The sequence below is a fragment of the Colossoma macropomum genome, unplaced genomic scaffold (genome assembly GCF_904425465.1).
Source record: "Colossoma macropomum unplaced genomic scaffold, Colossoma_macropomum, whole genome shotgun sequence".
Classification (NCBI taxonomy): Eukaryota; Metazoa; Chordata; class Actinopteri; order Characiformes; family Serrasalmidae; genus Colossoma; species Colossoma macropomum.
This window is the reverse complement of record NW_023495254.1, coordinates 649,596-665,253: the sequence shown is the minus strand read 5'-3', so window position 1 is coordinate 665,253 and position 15,658 is coordinate 649,596. Positions and strand designations below refer to the sequence as shown.

General features: G+C 37.0%; 1 long non-coding RNA gene across 1 annotated transcript in view; it reads right to left on the bottom strand.

The window, feature by feature from the left end:
- Window positions 1–4,239: 4,239 nt before the first annotated feature.
- The window catches only part of LOC118801261, a 72,462-nt gene continuing 61,043 nt past the window's right edge, over window positions 4,240–15,658 (bottom strand). Inside the window, exons 5-7 of the long non-coding RNA XR_005006487.1 lie at window positions 5,950–6,016; window positions 5,613–5,702; window positions 4,240–4,711 (exon numbers count right to left, since the gene is read on the bottom strand). This is a non-coding gene — a long non-coding RNA (uncharacterized LOC118801261). The remainder of the gene's footprint in view (window positions 4,712–5,612; window positions 5,703–5,949; window positions 6,017–15,658) is intronic.

Below are 15,658 nucleotides of genomic sequence, written 5' to 3'. Positions count from 1 at the left end.
GTGGGGGGGTGCGCAGGTAAATTCTTTGGGCCAGTGTTCCTGAGTTAAATGTGCAGGAGTTTTTTTCCTGTTTCCCTGAACAGCTGGGTTTTTACCCAGTCTGATTTAACATCCACGGTTATGTCTTGGCTTTCGTTATACACTGACTGAGATGCATTTGAGGGAAACGTATCACAAATGATAGATAAATAGAGAAACTGTGTAAGAAGTTTGGTATTCCAGGTGAATCAGAACGACGTCAGGAACAATCTTTTGCGGTTCTGAGTAAATGTGTGAAGAAAAAGGACCCTGAGGGGTGTGTTCAGGAGTTCAGACAGTGGCACACTTTTGAAAGAACAAAACAACACCGTGTCCTGCAAGCAAAAGTTGAATTGCTTGAATAAGAGAAGAGTTGCTGAGCCATGCTAATAAAAAGGAAAAGCAAGTGAATCCCTGCCTTGAGGAGGAGCAGTCTCCTTCCAGTGATGGTGAAGACAGTTCTGATCAAGCTCTTCATCCGACTGTTACAGAAACATCTTCAGAGGTAGTCAAAGGGGAAAGGTCAAAGACAGATGGAGAAGTTACAGTAACCAGTAAGCATAAGCCTCTCAGCCCTGAGCAAATAGATTCCTTGGCAGAAGAGTTTAAACTTTGCTAAAGCTTATCCAGAAAGCAACTCAGATTTGTGCTATTCCCACAGAGGTGGAGAAATTAAATAATGACAGCTGCTGTGGGAGTGTATTTATAGTCAAATAGACATCAGCAGGACAGTACACTGTATGTGAAAACTACTGTAAATCATCATAAACAAAGTACTTAAATACTTCAGTTACTTAAGCAATGGTTATGGAATCTAGTTTTTCATTGTTTAAGGCTGCTTCACTGGGTTCTGCGTAACTTGGGGGTGTCTTTGATACTTTTATGACTGTATGTCCTCTGCAGGACCATGGTGGTCAGTCTATTGGCTCAGATCATGTAGGTATAATTACTGCCCAGAGAAGAGAATGGCAATTGGTTCTGTTCTCATAGTTTCTCATAAAGTTTTAGTAACTGCCTTCAAAAGAGTTTGGATCTCCAATCATTATTGTTAATGATGACTGTATGATTCTCAAGAGGGGATGGTTCAATAATGTTAGTTATATAACATACATACATACATACATACATACATACATCATCTAAACCGCTTATCCTTCTGGGTCGCGGTGGGGTGCTGGAGCCTATCCCAGCTGTCATTGGGCAGGATACACCCTGGACAGGTCGCCAGTCCATCGCAGGGCATATATATATATATATATATATATATATATATATACATATGTGTGTGTGTGTGTAAAACATACAGTGCTACATTATTATTATTATTATATTTCAGATTACAGTTTAGCTAGCTGTCTACCAAGTTCACTAACTTTAGTGAACATTAGCATTCACCTTACCTTCTGCTGCTATAATTTCTCAGTAAATTGTTTAAAAAAGTCTAAAAGCTCATTTAACTTGGCTTAATGACCAAGCTACTAAGCCCTCTAAATAATCTTATTGCTGAGCTCGGGTACATGTGTAAAACATGAACTTTGATTGGTTATCCCACATTTTTAGAGGTTGAACCTTCCAACAACAATTTAGTATTTTTAGCTATTTTCAGGTACTTTTTAAAACTCTACAAACAGTAACACCACAGCAGCAATAATCAGCACTAAATGATTAACATAACTCAATTTCAACAAAATTGTCAAAACCTTATAATATTGTGTGTATATATATATATATATATATATATATATATATATATATATATATATATATATATATATATATATATTCATGTAAATAAATATATATTTTATGTCCTTGTTTTGCAGTGATTTGTGTTAGTTGGGTTTTAGTTTTAGTTTTTAGTTTTTAGTTCTTCCTCTTAGTTGGTGTGCTAAGAATGGCAAACGTGGACTTCCACATGAACAGATTGGGTCAGTGAAAAGCTTGTGCATAAGTCTTGCTAAGCCTCATCTAGCTAAGTGAGACTTTCAGTTCCTGTTTTCGGTGGTTGTTATTTTCTATAAAAGAAAAAAGCTGGACTTAAGGCTAGAGTACGTCTTGAAAAGGGCCTGCAGACTTCCTCCCCAGTAGAAATTGATCCTGTTTTGAGCCCCGTAGAGAAAATCTCTCTCTCTTTTTTCAGAAAGACCTGCTTTTCTACACTCATTTTAATTAAAGCATATACTGTAAACAGTGGCTGAACTTTTACACCCATTGTAAAGATCCATCATCATTCGACAATTCAACACCAATTTTAAACTAATCGTTTCAATTCAATAAAGACAACCGTTTATATATACATATACATATGTGTATATATTCTTTAAGGTTAAGAAGAACCATGATCACTTACCTTGCTAGTATTACTTCAGTAGCATTTACATCATCTGCTCTGTGTATCCAAATGGTGTGTAGCCTATTTACACAGTTCTGAAATGTAGAATTTATTTATGTACCTGAAATCATTTAATGAATTAAAAAATATATATGTTAATACCACATTGTGATTACTTAAATAAAATTAGTTTTTGTCCGAAAACCAATTTAATGGTCTTTGAAACCCATTGCCATTTTAAAAAGTATTGTTGTTTATATGTGTATAATGGTGATTGGTCAGTTTGTGAATAAGACAGAAAGATGTAATAAAAATAACGGAAGCCATCATTTATTGGAAAAACATAAATTTAGAAAATGGTATTTAATAAAATATAATGTAGTGGAGAACCATCAGGGCTTTCTAGGCATTCCGAGAAGACCTAATTATTTCTGAGAACTCGAAAAATACATCAATACCTTTTTCTTAGCAAATACTACAATCCCATATTAGTGCTTATCAGAAATGTTTTTTTTTTTCAAACCAGGTTTTGACAGTTTTGCTCCACTGGTCACTAAGGAGATGGTGAAAGCCTAATGACACCACCCAGACACAGCTTAGAAAAGTAGTTCCGAGTTCAGAATTCATCATCCTTTCACTTATAGAGAAAAAAGGATAAAAAGACACAGAGAGCAGAATGTGAGAGTGGAGTGCACACTTTAAAAAAATGACTTTGAATTTATTTTTTTTTTCATCAAAGGGTTGCATGAAATTAAATGATCTACACTAGAGATATAATTTGAGTAACATTTACTCATTACCTATAAGCAATGTCAACTTAACTACATTTTGCAGGATTTATTTCCATAATTTAAAATGTAATTTTAACTAAAATTAATCATGTTCTTTCTACTTAAGCAAATTACATAGATGGTTATAAATACAACTTTTTTTTGTTAAATCAACTCAAATTTGATGCCTTTCTGATGACATTTACTCATTGATTATAAGTTTTCAGCTTAATTATATTTGGTAAAATTTCCTTGAAGTGTAATTTTAACTAGATTTAATTATGTTCATGCTATTTCATTAAATTATGTAGATTGTTAAATAACTTTTTGGTAAAACTACTCAATTCTGATGTGTTTCCAAATAGTTACTCATTATTTATTTGATACAACAGCTTAATTATATCACAGAGCATTTATTAATGTACAATTTTAAACATTCATTTTCACAAATTAAACTTCAACTACACTTACAGTGTTACAGTGACTTTATTAAGGTACATCAAATGCACATGCATATTAGGATCAACTAAAATACACATTTGCTCTACCACTATAGAAAAACGCTGAATATTAAGTAATAAAACAAGACTGTAGACAAAATAAAATAGAGTAGTAAAAAATAGACTAAATACTTCTCTAAAAGTGCACAGCTATCAATACATAATACACAAGCTAAAATGCAACTTTACATACAACAATAAGCTTCAAACACAACAGTGCAATTATGAACACATTCACCTAAATGTGTGTGCCTTTCATCACAATTAATTAAGTCTTAAGTAAAGGCCCAGAATTTGTGAAACAATGCAGTAACATTCTGTAGTTATGTCATGATAACACCAACTTTAAGTGCAACTTTACAACAGCAGATATTAAAAATAGAACAGCACAATAACACAGTATTAATGTTATATGACTTTATACAATATCCAATTGTCATCAATGATCAAAATAATGCCCCAGAAATAATCCCTACAGAGTACAGCCTTCTTGTCAAAGCACTGCCTGTAGTTAGTACAACGTTATTTTGCTTGTTAGACTTTATAGAGCTCAAACTGTTCAAAAGGCTATTTAACTGCATGCCGTTTTAAGACATATTGTTCTTAATCATGACCAGGATCTTGACATGTTGTATAGAAAATCATTGAAATGTCACTGAATTTTAAAAGAGATGTTGACAAATACAGCCATTCTTGTTTCATGTGACTTAAGCGTTGTTCAAAAGTCCACTGCTTTTCAGTCAAGCTAGTGTGAAAAGTTCCATATATTTCCAGAATGGACAGCCTACTTTGACTATCCCAAGATTTTGTTCTCCAAACCAAGAATATTAGGGGAGAGCTTTGCACCATCCTTTGGGATGAGGAATGTACAAATTCATAGCAGCATTTCCACCCATTGTGATGAGCCATATTCAGGGCATAGATTACTCCAAGCATTACTGCAGATCTGGTGCAACTGATTTGATGTTTCCTACAATAATGTTTCTATCAGCTCAACGTCTTCACATTTTCCAAGAGCTCCACCCTCTTCTGATGACATAAATGTCCATTTCAGTGCTGTGGCCTCTCAAGATGTCTTCACCATGAATGTCCTACAAATTAAATCTTGTTATTAATACTAAACTTCATTGTACTCTTGTTCCATAAAGAGTAAGTTCAGCTTATTTCTCATGTGAGCTCTTCTAAATACTTCCAGGCACCTCTGACATTTTTTTAAATATCAAATACTTATTTTATGATTAATCTAAATAAAATCAGCCCCCATCTCCACAAAACTCCATTCAATGGTAAAATACACATTACAAAATGGATAGTTCTAGTTCACCCTTCTCACACTAGCACCTATAATCTATGGTTGGTGCTAACATACTAACACACCAACGCCTCGTTTCGATTTGGATTTACCGGGCAGCTTAGCAGTGGAAGTAAGAATAGTGTGAAGAGATGAACAGGAATCATGAGAAAATGGTAAGATGAGAGACTATACTTGCAGTTTTATGCAATAGTGATGAATGGCAAAGTGAATGCAGTTTCAGCTCTTTATGTTTGAGAAGTGCCATATGACACGCTACTATAAACATGCATACTACATTATGTTGCAGAGTAACTCTTATGTTCCATTGCCTTAGTACACACTCCGTACACACACCTCAACTGATAAAAAAAAATCTCATAATGAAAATGCATTCCTAAAAGTCGCATCGAGTTTTTAAATGTGGCTGAAGCACAAAAAAGCCAGTTAACTGACATGTTTTTGTCTGTTTAAGAATGCCTTTTTTCATATTAACCAAGGATTGTGTGTACCATGTGCATAATGTGTATTTTATTGTTGAATAGAGCTATACAGGTGGGGTGCTGATTTTATTAAGCAAATGTTATAAGCAATTGATATACGAACTGAGGTGCCTGGAAGACACACACCAAGTATTTAAAAGAGCTCAAATATCAAATAAGATGAATTTACCTTAGTTAGATGGTCACAAACTGACTTACCCTGTACTCCTTGATAAGAAATCCATCATCATTCAGGTACGGACAAAGAGCTTTTATGATGGCTTCTCTTTTAAGGTGGACATTCTTCACCTGCACATATTGATTGCACTTGTTAGAATATACCTTCAACTGTTTAAAAAAATGGTACATTAACTTGACATGCATACAAGGAACAGATAAAAGAACCATATGAACATCAAAATCCAGATCATCTTAGAGAGAGAAAAATGATTACTAATTTGAACAATAAAACAAATAAATAAAAAGTAGGTTTACAAAACAAATAGCCTCATAGTTAAATACAAATATCAAATCTGGATCATAAAAATGCACTTACCAGAGACTTAGAACATGCCAGAGAATCATTTAAAACATGGCACTCAACAACCTTGGTAAGCCTTAACCTATAAACAAAGAGGACATTTAAATAAAATTAATGAAAGACGATGTTAACATTTTATCTTAAACATAAGCTTTACTTTAATGCTTTATCGCTTTACCTTAATGTTTTATCTCACCATGTGGAAGGACATAACATATATATATATATATATTTTTTTTACTCATAAAAAGCTATTTGTTTTAATCCTTTGAGCATTATTTTAGTTTGAAACCAACTATGATATTTAAGTCACATCATGGTTCTTTTAATCAATATGGCTATCAGGATTCCCTGTCTAGGGTTTGCGCATTATTGAGCATCAAAATCAATGTATAATAATTACTTCTACCACTCGGCACTTGAAGACCATAATGTTTAACATAAATGCAGTTTGACTAAACATAAGGTAAACCCCATCTTGGTAACAATGACAGAGGGGTTACATGAGCAACATACATTTGTGTGTGTGTGTGTGTGTGTGTGTGTGTGCACCATCTTATATACAAACTTATATTCTGATTATAATAATGAGCAGTGACACTCTGCTGTTATACGGGCAAACATAAACCTCTTTTCCACTACAGGGCTGAACAGTTAGCATTAGCTTGATAGTTAACAAGATAACGGATTCTATTATGCTGAACTAAATCTCCACTGACAATGCTGATGGAGCAAAGTCGAGCGATGGGTGTCGAAGGAACAGAAAGCTGAAATTAATCTTAAACCTGCTTCATGGTGCTTGTAGCCTACTAGCTAAGTTAGCCAGCTAGCTGCTAACACTAACATTTGCTTAGCTAACTAACGCCAGCTAGCTGCGCTAACGGTATCAGAGTCCGTGTTGGAACAGCACACTGCAAACTGGGTTCATCGAACAGAGCATTAACTCTTAAATGGACAAACGTTGAACTTAAACCAGTTAACTGATGTCTGTAACCTACTAGCTGCTAACGCTATGTTTGCTAAGCTAATGCTAGCTACACCAGCGCTTGCAGGCTCCAAATCCAATCCCCAGGCTCGGTGGAGCTAGCTAACCTAGCTAGCTAAGGCTGAAATTACACAGGTTTGTGGACACCTGACACCCAAATATCACATCCAAAATCACAGGTGAAGCGAGCACAGCCTCCTTCGCGGGAATAGATGATTACAGGTCATGTCAAGGACACAACTAAGTCTGTTTACTTCAAATATGCGTTGAATTGAGCCCCTCACATACTTATGCTATGCTAGTCGTCCCTTAACTGTACGTTTTCATCTGTTATATCCAACGCTGCGTTATTTGTGCGTCTACAACCATCTAAACACTATTTTACCGTGTACCTGTACAATGACACAGCAGCTAAATGCACTCGTCTGCAGTGAACTTAAGAAAATGGCGCCGTTACTTAGCTAACCTAGCTAGCTAGCAGGCTAGGTCCACAGTACCGTTTGCTAACGGCTGTGTTCATAAGCAAACTTAGTGAGGACCTCAAGTGACCAACAGAGACAGATAACTATGAAGAACACATTAAATTAAAACACTGACATTTACAATTAAAACACTGCGGTCAGCTTTAGTGAGTTTAGTGATTATCTGTCTGAGTAACGTTATGTGTAAAAATGCATCGGTTTGAACTAACCTGGCTAGCCAGCTAAGTTAGCTAAGCTAGCGAATTTTAAGCCATGCTAAGTCCTCCCTTAACCTTACGTTTTTGGCAATATTTTTCTGCGTAAATGTCACGAATATATGTCCATAATGACAAACAACAGACAATAACTGTTGTAAATGTAAGATGACAGAATTTTCTCAGGTCAGCCAAATCCTCCCAGAGACGAGGTGTAGAAAACGGCCTTGACACAACATGATTTTTTCTAATTCACTTTAAGCATGTTTCATATGTTCAGTTTACTGCTTTTCAACATTGCGTATTATTATTTAGTTGAAGCAAAAACATTTAAATTGAGAAACCATGCACAATTTTATTATGTAAAATTTACTAAGGGCCAAGTTCATTTTTTTCAGTACCAGTCAACATGCAGTCCAGTTTCTCAAACTGCTATGACTTTCAGCACTGATGTAAAACAGGGATATTCAATCTTATTGACAAAGTTCTAAACAAACTGCAGCACACCTGATCCTCCTGGTAGAATCAGGTCTCAGTCTTTAAACAGTTGGTCATGTGAGCTCCTGCTGTGTTGGGATGAAAACCTATAGCCACTCTGGCACTTTCAGTTATTAGTTCATGCAATAAACCACTCAGTACAATTCTTTAGTACTTTCTTGAGTGATTTCTACTGCCAAAAGGACATAAATGAGGTCTTAATCAATTTAGTTATTAATCAAAAACCAAAGGACTTAACACTGAACACACTGAACCAGTGGGTGCCAAAAGGGTCTAAGCACAACAGGGGCAGAAAGTCCAACGGACACACTAACAACAGATGATCCAAAAGGTATTCATTTCAAATATGTCTGACCGTGCATTTAGAATACTTGAAGATGGAAAACAGAAGACCAGAGGTCCTCAAGGAATGGAACCTAAAAATTTAGACACGTCCACCTGGGACCACCGCATAATAAAGACTTACACTGCGAATGAATGGTAGTATCCCTCACTCCCATGTGGACCAGGCTTTACAAGTCAGCTAGTCAGAGTTCGCTACTGTCTCATTTCCAAATCCATCTGAAACGTTCAAGCTCTCTATGAAATACACTGTTGTTGCTGTTTTGTTACATCCTCAATATTCAGTAACTTATTTCATATTTTCAGTGTTCTGTAGCCCAGTTTCAGTTGGTAATATGGCTAAATGTGATGAATTAGTTATTAATCTTTAATTATTAGTTATTAAATGTCACTAATCATTTAGTTAACGATACTTAGTGTCATATTTTTTAATATTACAAAGACATTAATAACATCTTTTCGAACCATAAATAGCTGGACATCAACAGAATTATTGAATATGGAATAGTGAATATGAGCTCATCAGTCACCTGACCTCAGTCCAGCTGAGGATGTATTTTACTTACTGAAGGCAAAACTGGAGGCAAAAGTCTCCAAGAACAAACTGAAGGAACTGAAGACCACAGCAGGAAAGGTCTAGCAGAGCATCACCACAGAAGAAAGGTGATGTCTATGGGTGATGTTTAGTCAAGTCAAGTCAAATTTATTTATATAGATGTTGTCACAAAGCAGCTTTACAGAGAATCCGGGTCCACGCCCCCAGTGAGCAGGCCTTGGTGACAGTGGCAGAGAAAAACTCCCTCAACAGGAGGAAGAATCCTCGAGAGGAACCAGACTCAAAAGGGGAACCCATCCTCCTCTGGTCGACACCAGATAACAGCACAGACACAAAACAGTATAAATGGATACAGTTTTACATTCTGTACAGTGCGCCGGCCGCATCAGATCCCCTGGGACGTTCACATCAGATCCTCTTAGGACGGGCAGCCGCTCAGCTGAGGGAAAGAGATAAGGGGCACAGTTCAAGTTTAAGTATTAAGTATTATTTATTATTAAGTTAAGTGACCATGTTAGTTTGTCCAATTACTACTAAATCCCAAAAGTGTGTGTGCGTGTGTGTGTGTGTGTGTGTGTGTGTGTGTGTGTGTGTGTGTGTGTGGTGGGGGGGTCAATATATGAAAATGGTTGACATTCCCATACCATTCAACCAATTTGGATGGAAACACCCTTACATTAAAGCAGAAGCTCATCTTTACATCTAATATTCATTATTTAATTTCTAGTCCTGTATGCTGTGGTAGACATCAAAATATTAATGGACCTGACTGTATATTGTGAAGCAAACCAGTACATCTCTACACAGCCTGTTCTTCTCTGAGAACTCGTCACATCTGCTTCTGGCAGTCCCAGGACTGGCCACCAGAGAGCCTTGTTCCCCAAGTACTGAACTGTCTCCACGGTAATTACCCCTGGTCATTTTCACCAGTTCTCAATCTATTTCTATTACCCTCCATATACAGATTCTGCTTCTGTGCCCATGCTCTTGTCAGTTGTCAACTGGCAAGGTCTTGCCAGTCTCCTCACTGCAGTTCTTAGCTTGGATTTGCTTGTAGTTTTGACCTCCAATTATTTCATCTTTCTCAGCTTTTGTTGGAGATTTTTGGTCTGCTCTAGTTTGTGACTGTATTAAACCCTTTTGCTATTTACAATCCTCTATGTGGATCCTGGAGCCTTAGTTTGTCACAGCAATGTTGTAGCACCCTTTTACAGGATGGTATCATCAGCTATGAACTCAAAGGACTGTTACTGTCATCTAAAAAACAGTGTCATATAAACATAGTTTTGATGAAACAAATAAGACTGAAATATAATAAAATACTGCTTAAAGGGGATTTTTTGACTTGTACATAATTCAGCCATTAAAGTGTAATCAAATGCGTTCGCTGATGTGAAATGGTTCGTTGTAGAGAATCTTACTGATTCAGATTTGTAACACACATGCGGTCATTTTATGCACTATCCAAAACCACCAGTGAACCCACACATCTTCTACACGTCTTCTGAGTTTTTGTATGTAATAATGATTGTAAAATAGTGGAAAATTTGGAAAAATATGTGTATATTGGGTACTATTGTGCCTCACAAAGCCAGAATGTCTCATAGATGTACAGGAGTGTGTTCTCTGTAGAGGATGTGTTAACTTATTTTCACTTAGAAAATCAGCAAAACATGTCACTGTTATTTGACCAGGGGTGTCCAAACTTTTTGCATAGAGCTCTATGGCTTGAATGTATACATGAAAATCATTTATGTGTGTTCAGTATATGAAGGTGGATTACCAGGCTTTCCTGGCATGGGTCCACATGCACTGGCCACTAGGGGGCACTTGGCCAATATAGATTTATAGTAGGCTGCCAAGTAATCTAGATTTTTTTCACACATAACTAAATGTCAAGACATGCGAGAGTTGATATCATGTTGGGCTAATGAGCACAGACAGGAAAATCATGAAATGTTGATCACTGCTCTTATCTTTGACCATAAAGGAAAGCTGACACAATTAGTGTGTAGCTTAGAAATGTACCACATCTATTCTGTTATCTTTTGTGTGGCTTTCTGTTAGTTTTACAGATTTAGTGTTGAGGTTGGTTTGATATTTACCTACAGAAACCAACACGGTGAAGATAAATTCAGGAAGGAGACTAACATGCTTTAATAAACTTTAAAATAATTATTCTAAAACACTGAATACAGTTGTATGCAAAAGTTTGAACACCCCTTGTTAATTGACATGTTTTGTTGATGTTCAAAGTAATACAAATAAAAATACAATGCAGTCAGAAAGTCTGTCACTTCTTTCACATTTTGATGTTGAGGTCTTGTGCTAAAATAAAAAAAATCTATTTTTCCCCCATCAATCTGCACTCAACACCCTATAATGAGATACTGAACACAGAATTTTAGAAATTTTTGCAAATTTGTTAAAAAAGGAAAAACTAAACTTTCATAAGTATTCAGACCCTTTGCTAAGACACTTGAAATTTAGCTCTGGGGGCCTCCCATTTCTCTTGATCATCTTTGAGAAGTTTTTCCAGCACTCCACCAATCTGGGCTTTGTGGCAAAGTGGCCAGACAGAAGCCTCTCCTCAGTAAAAGACAGATAAAAGCCCACCTCGAGTTTACAAAAAAGCACCTAAAGGACTCTCAAATGTGAGAAACAAGATTCTCTGTGCTGATGAAACCAAGATTGAACTTTTTGCCTCAATTCTAAACATCATATCTGGAGAAAACCAGGCACTAATCAGGGTTGAAGGAAAGCTGAATGGAGCAAAGCATAGAGATATTCTTAATAAAAAAAACCTGATCCAGAGTGCTCAGGACCTCAGGATGTGTTAACTTATTTTTACTTAGAAGATCAACAAAACATGTCATTTGACCAGGGGTGCCTACACTTTTGCAAATAACTGCAAGTGCTCACTGTTTTCTTTTAGGGCTCACTTTCTGTACATAGTTTAGATCTATGCTTCTGCTACTGCAGCTGCTATTCTTGGTGGCCAGACACACCTGAACTGATGTGGGAGGCGTAGCATAACAAGCTGCATGGCTTTCAACATCCGCCAGCACAGTGCACGCACTTTGGTTCAAACCTTTTAACTTACACAACTGCCCACTTACCCACCATGTCATAGATCAGCCAAAACATGTTTGGTGTCTAAATGTAGCTTCTTTAGTTCGGTACTGGAGCTATGAGGCTAATGTTGCTAACAAACACTTCATGCCAATAGTCACCCCAATTCTTTGCTGTAAATCAGGCATTCCCCCTTTTTCTAGGACATGCCCTCTTTTTAAGACTTAAAGAGCATGTGAGGATTTCCAAATAGCCCAAAATGTCTGCTTTGCTTTCATGTTGACATTTGCTCAGTCCCTGTAATGCCCACCTGCCCCCTGTGTCCTCTTTCTTGAAAACCGAAAATATGGTCACCCTACTGTAAATGCATCCTGAAAACTTCTCTCAACCCACTCAAACCACATCTAGCTCTTCATTAAGGTCAATTAGTCTTGTTGATGAGCTTTAAGACACAGTATGACATACATGCAAATTGGTGACGACTCTCTTCTATTTGTTGTTTATATCATGTTAGCATGTTTGGTCGAGCTGTTCTTTTAGATCAGTTTTGTTGGGAAACCCACTTTGGTCCACAGTCGTACTTACATTTTCTGCCCCCCAAAATCTCCTAGAAAATGTTCTATATGTGATTTTAGAATAATATAATATACAGCAGGTCATTACCCATGGATTACCCATCATATGCTTACTAACATCTATGCAATCTCTAGTATTTTTAAGTAATTATTTTACTTGTTCCTTCTTGGCTTTTACTGATTTTTAAAGGGAATGAGAGACTGGTTTGATTGGATATCTCTGCACTGGGTTTTTATAGGAAATGAAAAAAAATGATTTGATATCTCTGCACTGGGTTTTTTTTAAGTAGGAAATAACAGACGTTTATCTGACTTGCATCTTCTGCACTGGGTTTTTATAGGAAATGACAGACGTATATTTGGTTTAATATCTCTGCACTGGGTTTTTTCAATAGGAAATAACAGAAGTTTATCTGACTTACATCCTTTGCACTGGGTACTTATAGGAAATGACAGACGTATATTAGATTTAATATTTCTGCACTGGGTTTTTTATAGGCAATAGCAAGTTTATCTGGTATGATATCTCTGCACTGGGTTTTTACAGGTAATGAAAGAAGTTTATTTGATTTTATATCTCTCCACTGGGTGTTTATGGGAAATGAAAGAAGTTTATTTGATTGGGTATCTCTGCTTTGGGTTTTTATTGTAAATAAGAGAGGTACTGCTTTTCAGATACTGCTCTTTATCAGTAGCATGCAGTAGAGTATTCAGTACAAGCCATGTGCCGTACTACAAGACAGGGGCATGACTAGCCTGCCAACATCCAGCACAGAGCCAATCAGAACCATCTAACGCCCCACCCCATCTTCCTCATCCCTCCAATCACTGCAGAGAAACTGCCGCTAGCTGCCTTTTAGCATGTATAGTTATATTTTGGTCCAGAGATGAGCCTGTGTGACTTTTAAAAGACAGGACTGTGTTTTCTACACGTCTTGAAAACCACAAATAAGCTTTAAAAATGTCAGCCTTGGCTGGTTCTGTGTGGTAAACCAGTGTGGTTTCCAAACGCACCTGTTTTCCTCCGTTTGCACATCATTTCAATTATACTGCATTCGTAGTTGGTAAAATGAGCTAGTCTGACTGAATATAAACAGCGAGCCTGAAAACTTTACTGTTTCATCCATGTTATACAGAAAGTTAACTTTTAAATAGACAAAGTAAGCAAACCCACCTCAAGACCAGCAGAGAGAGCTGGTGTGGCTTTAGTGTGGCACTGACTGCAGCAGATTTTGGTCAGATTCTTTCACTTTGCCCTTATTAATGTTTTGAGGCTAATCCAGAGCTGTTAAAAATATCAAGGCGATCATGTCGTGGATGGCCCCATACTCTCAGAAAAAAAGGTACAAAATTGTTGCTGGGGCATGACCCCTCTTGTCACTGGGGTGGGATCCTCAAGGGTACATCTCAGTACCTTTAGTCAGGGAACATAATTGTACCAAAATCCACTGAAATTATGTTTTCCAAGTTGTATTGACTCCACACCCCCTGTCTCGTCTCCAGGCTTTTTATTTTATTGTTCTGTTTTAAAACACTAGATTATGAAAAGATCCAAAAAAGGTCCAATTGTGAACCTTAAAACCACTGTTGTACCTTTGAGGGAACATTTACATTGTTTGTACCTTCATGAATGAAAAATGTACCAGCACAGAACCTTTATGTCTAACAGTGCACAGCATAATGTAGGTTAATGGCACAGTACACGGTACAACTGAACACAAATATGTCATTGTGGCCACTGTTTCCGGATCTGTGGACTGATCTAGTTTCTAACAGACCCTGATGTTGAACAGTTATACTGTGCCCCCCCCCCAAACACACACACACACACACACACACACACACACACTGCTGTTAATCTCAATGTACACTATATTGCCAAAAGTAATCGCTCGTCTGCCTTCACACGCATATGGTGACCTCTGCGCACTATGGGCCTCAGCATCCACTGACCTCGCTCTGTCATTTTACATGGCCTACCACTTTGTGGCTGAGTTGCTGTCGTTCCCAATCGCTACCACTTTGTTATAATACCACTGACAGTTGACTGTGGAATATTTAGTAGCGAGGAAATTTGGACTTGCACAGGTGGCATCCGATCACGGTACCACGCTGGAGTTCACTGAGCTCCTGAGAGCGACCCATTCTTTCACAAATGTTTGTTGAAGCAGTCTGCATGACTAGGTGCTTGGTTTTATACACCTGTGGCCATGGAAGTGATTGGAACACTTGAATTCAATGATTTGGATGGGTGAGTGAATACTTTTGGAAAGATAGTGTATATACTGACATGAATAAAACAATCTCATAACTGTAAAAAGTCAGATTTTAGCAGTAATTTAATCAACATATTTATATGCATTAAAGTATTCTTGTGATGGGAAAACTGTGTCATGAGTCAGTGAATAATCAGACTTACTGCTTAATGCATCACGTAGGCGCCTCTACAGTTGCCCATCAATAAACCCACTGATGAAGAAGGAGGTGATGTGTTGGTGCAGAGGTGGAATCAAATCTAATATATAAATAGAAATAATCTTACAATTTATGCCTAATTATTTTTTTTATTTCTCTGTATTTGACGGGTAGGTGTAGTCTGCAGTGTTCTAGGTCAGCTCTTCTCAATCTGGTTATGTTTGTGCAGATGTAGATAAAAGAAAGATGCAAAGCTAAAAAAAATAAAGGTGGAGTGATACCATAGAACAACCACTTTTCCGTAAAGAATCTCGTAAGGGATGGTTCCTCCAAGAGCCATTTTTATTCATTAAATGCATGTGTGTGAAGAACCTTTTTAAGGTTTAAAGAACCTCCACAGAATGTAACGGTTCTATACCAATCCAAGTATTTTCCTTAAACATACATCCAAGCCAAGATCCATTAAGGAACCTTGAATTTTAAAAGCACAAATAGAGGTTCACTGCATCACAGAGTGTTTCTAGAGCTCAGTCAGTCTGGGCTGGTTTGTATTTTTGGTCATTTGGTGAAATGAACTCCAAGTGAAGCATTATAAGTCAAATATT